The 8,993-nt window shown below is 36.9% G+C and overlaps 1 non-coding gene across 1 annotated transcript; it reads right to left on the bottom strand.

Annotated features, from left to right (window-relative positions):
- Positions 1 to 6,181: 6,181 nt before the first annotated feature.
- LOC120266124 lies at positions 6,182 to 6,287 on the bottom strand. Its single transcript, XR_005537967.1, has one exon. It is a non-coding gene; the product is annotated as a small nucleolar RNA R71 (small nucleolar RNA).
- Between the last annotated feature and the right edge of the window lie 2,706 nt (positions 6,288 to 8,993).

Genomic DNA, 8,993 nt, shown 5'->3' with positions numbered 1-8,993 from the left:
CAATTAGTCCTTCAAATCCTATCCAAAAAGTACTCTGGATTAGTAGAACCGAAAGAAAATAAAGGAGTAGAAACTCAGCCTACGGCAGAAAGAATAACAAAGGGTTTATATATTGGCACAAGACAGAGAAAGGCAGAACAATTCTGAATCAATTGTTCATCCTTGGATTTGTTTATTGATGTGTATGCATGATTAGAAAGGAAACCTTAAAAGCTGAAACAAAAAAATGTCTAAAACTACCCTACCTAAACTTTTGATAAGAATAAGCATAAACCACCCACAAGAATATAAAATTACAAATACTACTTTTAATTAAGCAAATAACTCTAATAAATAAACTCTAAAACTTGTAGGATCAAATTATGATTGACTTCTACAAGTAACCTCGATGTTTAGGATGATCCAAGGTCTTCTCATATTTAAAGTCTTCATAAGAAATATTTATAGATTGTCCACCATCATTTTCTCTATAAGTAATAAACGAGACTTTTCTCTTTCATTGCTTGAAAGAATGATTTCCCCCTTTCAATTAACTTATGCTTTACATTTAAAAGGAACTTTTTTTTGTTACTGATATGCTAGAAAGTAATTTAATTTTAATGTATTTATGCACTGTAGACAGCATAAGCATCTTTTATAAGTGGAATTTATGGAATTGATATATGAAAAATTATTCTGCAAATACTTAAACAATTCATAATTCCTAGCTAATATATAACATTGAAATGTTATGTCTGTAGCAATGATAAATTTTCTTTCAAGCTAAGGTGTTCAATTAACCTAGTAAAATCAATGAACTGAAGAAAACTGAAGAATATTTTTTTTCGAGTTCGGTTCAATTTTGACGAATCTTGGTCAGCTCAGGCTAGGAAATCCCAAAACCCAGTTGGTTGGGTTCAGATTGAAATTTTTGTTATAAACCTAGCCAAACCTGCCCATGAAAACTCTATTTCAAGCTAAACTTGCATAATTCAAAATTTCTCTAGTGAGTATCCTAGGTTAAATTACTCATTATCTATTTCAAGCCTCATTAATTATCTATTAGATCAGAATTTCCTTTTGGCTATTCTTGTATGTATTTTTTTTCAATATTCATGATCATATTTAAAGCATGTGAAAATGCAATAGTTCTCTTTGAATGCCATAATTTGCACTGATTTGTGTATAGAAGAATTCCTAAGTTTTTGATCCAAGGCCTCTTATTCTCTCTTTGTAACTCCGAGTACAAGGGTTTAGCCGAAGAACTTAGAAGAATCTTGATTTATAGGTACCTTACTTTTTCTCTGCCGGCTACTCTCTTGTTTATTGGTATCAGAGCATTACTTTTATATTTTTCTAAGAAGATAAGGTCTTTAGAGGATGAGCCTTAGAGTTTTACTTCTGCAACAATACTATGGGAAATTAATCTTTAGAAATTTTCTTTTGCATATACTTTCTTTTTTTCTTATATCCAAGGGTAAATTTTCTTACCGGGTATTTTCTGTATTTTCAAAGATCTTAGAAGTGGGCTGAGCTATGGCAATAGCACACCTAATGATCTTCGTATAATTAGGAGTGGCATGTAATATAGCGGTAATCTTGCTCTAGTTTTCATCAGTGTTTTTATTTTTTCTTTCAACAGCTTTAGATGACTTTTTAATCTATTAAACATATTAAGAATTAAAATCTATCTGGTCAAGTAATTGCACAAAGTGGATCACCAAGGATCTAAAAGTGGAGACTTGATAAGCATCCCGAGAGTACCCGATTAGTATGTAAAGACGGAAGCAGGGGAAACAAGGGCTAGTAAGGGCGTAAGACACTAAGCTTGAAGGTCCTGATAAGGTGTGTTCATGGTGAAAGACTAGTCAGATTCTCATTCTTAATATGATAATAAATTGTAAGAGATTCATTCTAAAGTTGTGTATCGGTCTTCTTGTGATATTATATATGATTTGTGCTATATGTCATAATACAATCTATGCAATAATTCATAATACCGTTTCATGTTTTTCTAACAATTGAGTATTTTTTTCTTGAAAACCTTTTAAAATACATTAGTATCCAAATTGATAATTTGAATAGAGGCTTATTGTTCATGTAAGATTACTGATTCGACTTACTATTAGTAGGAGAGCTGGCCTAGTCCAGTAAATTCTTGCTCTCAATACAGAGAATATTACACTTTAACCTGTAGAACACTAGCTAAAACTTTACCATGACAAAACCCCTTGAATATTTGGATTTAGAAATAAAGCATATCCAAAGTAAAATTTCTCCTGATCATTTCAAATATTATTGCTCTGCAGAAGATAAGACTCGTAAACGTAGGTTCCATTCTGATGACCAATCAGTTAAATTTATTGTGTGATACCTCTTTTAATATTTTGCATAGTCTACATATTTGTAAAGAATACTATTTTAAAACAAGTGAACGTTTCTTAGATCTAAGTAACAAGAAAAATCAAAAATAAAAATAAATAAATGAAAAGCTTGAATATCTCAAGCAACATAAGAGATTAAGTAGCCTAGACAACTACCAACAGTAGAAGATATCCAACAAATTCTAATGGCAAGACAAAAATTTGAAATTGACACTGTGTTAGTATTAAAAATTTTGGAAGACAAAGTCCAAAGACTAGAAATTTCAGTTTCTAAGTTATTGGAACTTGTCAACAAGCTAATCTAATGAGCAAAGATAATCTTGAATTAATCAAAGCTCAACATATCATTGAACAATTAGCATTTGGACCATTTATCGGATTCTCTACAAGCTCTTCTCAAGCTTTAGGACCCAAACAGAATAATACCATAATAGAGCTTCTATTATCTTTACATAGAAAGTTTGATTTATTAACACAAAGTGTTAAACAGCCTTCAGTAGAAGAAGCATCACAAAGCTTACTTCTAAGGTATAGAATTTAAATTTAGGAAAAAGTACAAAAAAAAAACCAATTGTTAAAGCACCACCAAGAAATCATTTTGTTTGGGAATATCCTAAAAAGCAGGTTCAAGAAGATAGACTAAAATATGGCAGAACATAGAAACATAGTACCCTTACCAAATAAGGATATTATAAGGCCAATAAGAAACAATGATTTAAAAACTCAACCGCTAAAGATAAAAAGGTTACTATAGAAACATTGATCAATCCCGAACAATAATTAGATCTCAGTAGATCTAAGCAGGCACAATTGGTCCCAACGAACTCTTTATCAGCATGGTTTTTGGGAATTCTCTCCCAAATGTATACTAACATTATAGTGAAGAAATTATATCTTGTTGTGATACAAAACAACAGATAATTTGAACTTCCTATCAAAGAGATTCAAAACATGAGTTATTAAAAAGGAAGTATCCAATGATTTCATATTGGATTAGTTCTTATAGCCATCCATGGCCTACACAGAAAAAATTATGCCTCGAAGGTATTAGTAACCTTAGTAGACTCTTCTGACAGTATACCTCAAAAGGTAACTATTGGATCTATGGAAGTAAATATGAGCAATAATCATGAAATTTACTATTTAGCACTAGACATGACAATGCCTGTTTCAGATTTTTGCCAGTATTCTATTCTTATTATCAAGACAAAAGGGTATGAATCAATGAGTCAAAGGAATAATTTATTGATCACCAAAGCATTGGTAGGAAGATTGGGGTTCAATTCTTCCACAGCTTATAAATTAAAAATTGAAAATGTCTTTGTTCACATTGAAACCCAAGGAATCAAGGCTATAGAAGGAAAGAAATTTTCCTCAACTAAATTAATAAGTGCTTGTGTACTAAAAATATGAAGTATTCTTTCCTTACGATGAGCATTTCTTTTATCAGATTTTAGCGCTAATACATGTGCTTTTGTGTTTTTTTGCTCATATAGGGTGGTGAAGTCAAATAAAGAAGATAGAAGCCAAACTCGATCGTGAACGCATAATGTAGATGAAATCTTGGAATGGACAAATGAGAAGACACAAGTTAGGCTCAAAGATACGTGAATGTGTGCCAACCTCAATGTGTTAAAACAATTACAATGGTTTGGAGGGGCATAAAGGTAGTCACATTTGCATATCCCAACTTGTGCATTGATAGCAAGATCTTCACCAATTAGATCTTTTATTGAAAAAGTGACGCGATCTACGGCATAAACATGTGGCTGTTTATGTTGCCTCGAGGAAAAGTGTGGATTTGGGAGTATTTTGGCAGGTACGATAGCAATTGACTGTAGAAGTTACTGTTCACAGTATGCAGAAAATCAGATTTCTAGAAATCCACACGGGCGTGTGGAAATTCCACATGCCCGTGTGGATGCCCGATTCCAGCTCTTTATAAAGCCGCAAGTTGTACCGATTTGGGGATCCATCTTCCATCTTTCTTTCCATCTTTTATCCATCTTTTGAGAGCCTTGTGGCTAGGGTTTAGAGAGGCTTTGGCAAGGCTTTTGCAGTGGTTCTACGGCTTTGACACCGCATTTCTCTTGGAAGATAGTTATTGGGGGAGCTTTTGTTGGCACCGATCGGGTGATGTGTGCCCTAGGCTTAACAAGGGGACCTTTGGAGAGGACGAGGCTACTCCACAAGACCATCGACATGAATACCGAGAGGTTTTCATATGGATTATAGATTTTTACTTTCGATTACATTATTGATTGTATCTTGCTCCATGGAGAGCTAAACCCCTAGTGGGTACTTGGATTTGTGAACCCTAGGATGTATTTGCTTCATTAACCTTTTATTATGTTTTCCTTATTTGATGTCTTTAATTGAGTTCCAATCTTGAATGCTTGTTGAATGATTTCTCCCTTAGAGTGACACTATGGTTGAGAATCCATCTTGGTAATCCTTGTGAGTGAGTGACACACCATGAGGGTTAGACAAAGCAAGATTAGAAAGGGTAAGTCTAGAGGTAGCGGAGCATCCCCTTTCCCCTCCGGTGTGATTTATCCTACCTCCACGTTACAAGAATTCTTTGCTGGTCACAATAGAGTGAAGGGTTAAGGGATGAACTCCATTGGGTCTTAGTTGCACAAGCAACAGAGTGAAGAGTTGAAGTGACTTTAACACGTGGGGCTTAATTGTGACAAGGGGTCTTTCGCCTAGACCAAAGGGTTAGATATACATAAAGGAATAGGGTTTATGACTTGGAATCTCTAGAGCTTCTTACAACTTTATACAATGTGATGTGTTGAGACTGGTTGATTTCTCCGCCGGGGTATAGTGTAGAGTTAGTCACGGTTGAGCTTAGGTTTTGGACCGTGTATTTAAGGATGCCCACGATTCATTAAGCATTAGTTACGAAGTATAATAGTTGGTTTTGCACTTGAAGCAATAATCCTGGGAGGAACAATATCTCGATTGCCTTTCCTCTCATTCTATTGTGCCTCTCTTTCTTATTTTCTTTAGTTTGTTTGCATCGATCTTTATCCACACCATCATTGTTTCAACTCGACTTAGTTAAGTAGCAATCTTGGTGTTTCTATTACTTATTCCCTGTGGATACGATACCCCACTCATGTGGGATTTATTACTTTCGATAAACCCATGCACTTACAGGTCACAAGCAAGGGGCGTGTCAAGTTTGACGTCGTTGCCGGGGAATAAGAATTTTGGAAACACTTTGCACTTTGCTATTTTAGCTATTTACCATTCTTTCTATTTCACCTTTTCTTATTCTATCATCGTTCTGATTTGTTTTCTTTCTTTTGGTGCAGCTCTAGGTTATGACCTTAGGGAACACTTTGATATTAGTTAGAAGTAATCCTGAATATGAACGTACACTCAGAAGAAGGGGTAAAGAACTTGCACAAGAATTGTTGATTCTTACTGAAGTAGAAGGTGAAGGGTCAGAAAAATATTGCAGAGCATAATAAACAACAGAGAACACTTTTTGACTATGCGACCCCCTATTACAGCTCCAAATTTTGAGTTAAAGCTAGCATTCATCCAATAGATACAACAGTCAGCACAGTTCAATGGTTTGGCCAATGAAGATCCAAACTATCACATTGAAAACTTCTTGGAGGTTTGTGACATGCTGAAGATCAATGGTGTTATGGATGATGCTATAAGATTGAGGGCTTTCTCATTTTCTCTAAAAGGAAGAGCTAGATAGTGGCTCCATTAATTGCCAAGAGCTTCCATCACAACATAGAACGAAATGGTCGAAGCCTTCCTTGCAAGGTACTTTCCTCCAGGAAAGTCAGCAAAGCTTCACAATAAGATATCTTCATTTGTTCAGATGGAACTTGAATCCTTGTTTGAGACTTGGTAGAGATTTAAGGACCTCTTGAGGAAGTGTCCACAACACGGGTTCCCCGAATGGATGATTATTCAGACTTTTTACAATGGGTTGAATCCAAGTACAAGACAACTTCTAAATGCCATAGCAGGAGGTACAATGGGGAATAAGACCCCTGAAGAAGCCCGATAATTAGTAGAAGAAATAGCCATGAATAGCTTCCAATGGAATGCAAGAGAAAAGAAGAAAGTGGCCATACTCCATGAAATTGATGCGGTTACATCTTTGGCAGCCCAAGTAGAGGTAATGAGCAAGAAATTAGATACATTGACTTCACTGAGGGTAGCCGCTATCACAAGTTGTGATGATTGTGGGTGTTCACATATACCATCTGATTATCCTATTTCAATTGCTACTTTAGCCCAACTTAACAAGTAGATTTTGTGGGCAATTCGGGAAGAGTACAAGGCAATCCTTATAGCAACACCTATAACCAAGGGGCACAAAGGAGGGGCACAAAAGCAGTCACATTTGTGTGCCAACCTCTATTAATTCAAGTCACTAAAATGAGTTGGAGGGGCACAAAGGCAGTCACATTTGTGTATCCCGACTTGTGCATTAATAACAAGATCTCTGCCAATGAAGCTTTTGATTGAAGAAGATGTGCGATCTATGGCATAAATGTGTGCTTGTTTATGTTGCCTTGATGAAAAGTGTAGAATCGGGAGTGTTTTGGCAGAGTACTGTAGCAAAATAATGTAGCAAGCATTGTAGCAGTTACTGTTCATAGCCGACCAAAAACAAGATTTCCAGAGAATCAACATGGGCGTGTGGAAATTCCCCACGGCCGTGTGGAAATTCCACAAGCTCGTGGGAAGAATCTATAGGGGCGTGTGGATTCCCGATGCCAGCCCATATTTAAGTCGCAATTTAGCCCAATTTTAGGGATCTTTTTCCTCTCTTGTCTTCCACTTTTCTCCATCGTTTGGGAAGCCATCGGCTAGGGTTTGGAGAGGCTTTTGGAAAGTCTTTAGAGTGGTTTGAGAGATTTGACACCACAATTCACTTGGAAAAGGTTATTGGGGGAGCTTTCATCGGCATAGATCCGGCGAGATGTGCCCTAGGCCAGACAAGGGGACCTTTGTAGAAGACTAGGCTACTCCACAAGACCATCGACATGACTACCGAGGATGTTTTCTTATGGAACACTTTTTTTTACTTTCAATTTTGTTGTTGATTGTATTGTGCTCCATGGAGAGCTAAATGCCCCTAATGGGTACTTGGATTTTGTAAACCCTAGGATGTTATTGTTTCATTGATCTTTTATTATGCTTTTCTTAATTGATGTTTCAATTGAGTTCCAATCTTGAGTGCTTATGGAATGATTTCTCCCCTAGAGTGATACTAAGGGTTGATAGTACATCTTGGTAACCTTTGTAGATGAGTGACACACTACGAGGATTGGACATTGCTTGATTGGAGAGGGTTGAGAGGGTGAACCGAGAGGTAGCGGAGCGTCCTCTTTCCCCTATGGTGTGATTTATCCTACCTCCATTTTCTTGAGTTCTTGGCAGTCACAATAGAGTGAAGTTGTAGAGGATGAACTCCACTAGGGATTAGTTGCGTATTTTAGTGCACATATTTAATGTATTTAGCATGTATTTCTATAAGGATAATGCCCGTTTTGTGGTTAATCGTATGTCATTTTCTTTGTAGGGCACAGAAACACCATAGAGAACACGAAGATACAATTTGGGCAAGAAAGAGAAGAAAACCAGTCGCACCTGAAGAGTTTTCAAGTTAGAAATTGAAGCAGGGTATACGGCCTCAATGCTGCTCGGGATGGAGCCCAGGATGATTACTGTAGCCGTGGAAGAGGATGAGTTGTTTGAAGGCATACTAGCTCAATGAGGTGCTCATTAAGCCAGTATAGTTACTGTTTGAGAGCTTGTGTGCACCTTTGCCTACCCCAAACGGGCTCAATGAGGTACTCATTGAGACAGTATACCATCTCAATGAGGTCCTCATTGAGCCGGTATACCACCCATGTAGAGGCCAATTTGTGACAGATGTTGGGGGATATATGAGGGGATCTTGAAGGCCATTTGAAGGACTTTTTGGGAGGAATCTTGGCAGCCATTACTTGGGAGAGAAAATTAGAACAAAGATATCATTCTTGGGAGTGTTTTGGCTTGAGGCTTGGAGAGATCAAGAGCTTGAACTTCAAGAGGAGAGCTTCATCATCAAAGGAGGAGGAGCATTCGGCCTTCCTTGGGTTAGAGGAATCGTCATTTGGCCGGCATTCTTCATCCTTATCATCATTCAGACTAGGGAGTGTCATTTATGCATTTACTTCTTATTTTTGTTGAGTTTGAGATATTTGTTTGTATGATGGCACACTAGACCCCCAAGGCCACCGGATGTAGGTGAACACTGGGGGGTTCATCATGTATTTTGGATGCTACGCATATATTTGGAATACATTGGTGTGATTTATGGTTTGGCTCATTGTGTTTCATGCCTAGAACTATTATGTGGAGAAATCCTTAGTTCATGTTTGAGTTGTACACGTAGACGTGACCTACTCGCATGTACTAGATCGTTAATGAGCTAAAAAGGGTAATCTTTGACCAACATACCGAGAAATTGGATGTAGGTAGCCCCTCCGAACCATGAGGATAAACTTAGGTTAAGTGTATCCTTGTTGCGTGATCTCCATTCACTTAATGCAATCATAGGAATATGATTAAGGAGAGATCCTTGTCATGATTTGTAACAGA

The sequence above is a fragment of the Dioscorea cayenensis genome, chromosome 7 (genome assembly GCF_009730915.1).
Source record: "Dioscorea cayenensis subsp. rotundata cultivar TDr96_F1 chromosome 7, TDr96_F1_v2_PseudoChromosome.rev07_lg8_w22 25.fasta, whole genome shotgun sequence".
Taxonomy (NCBI): domain Eukaryota; kingdom Viridiplantae; phylum Streptophyta; class Magnoliopsida; order Dioscoreales; family Dioscoreaceae; genus Dioscorea; species Dioscorea cayenensis.
The sequence above is the reverse complement of the archived record's forward strand: the minus strand, read 5'-3'. Positions and strand labels throughout refer to the sequence as shown.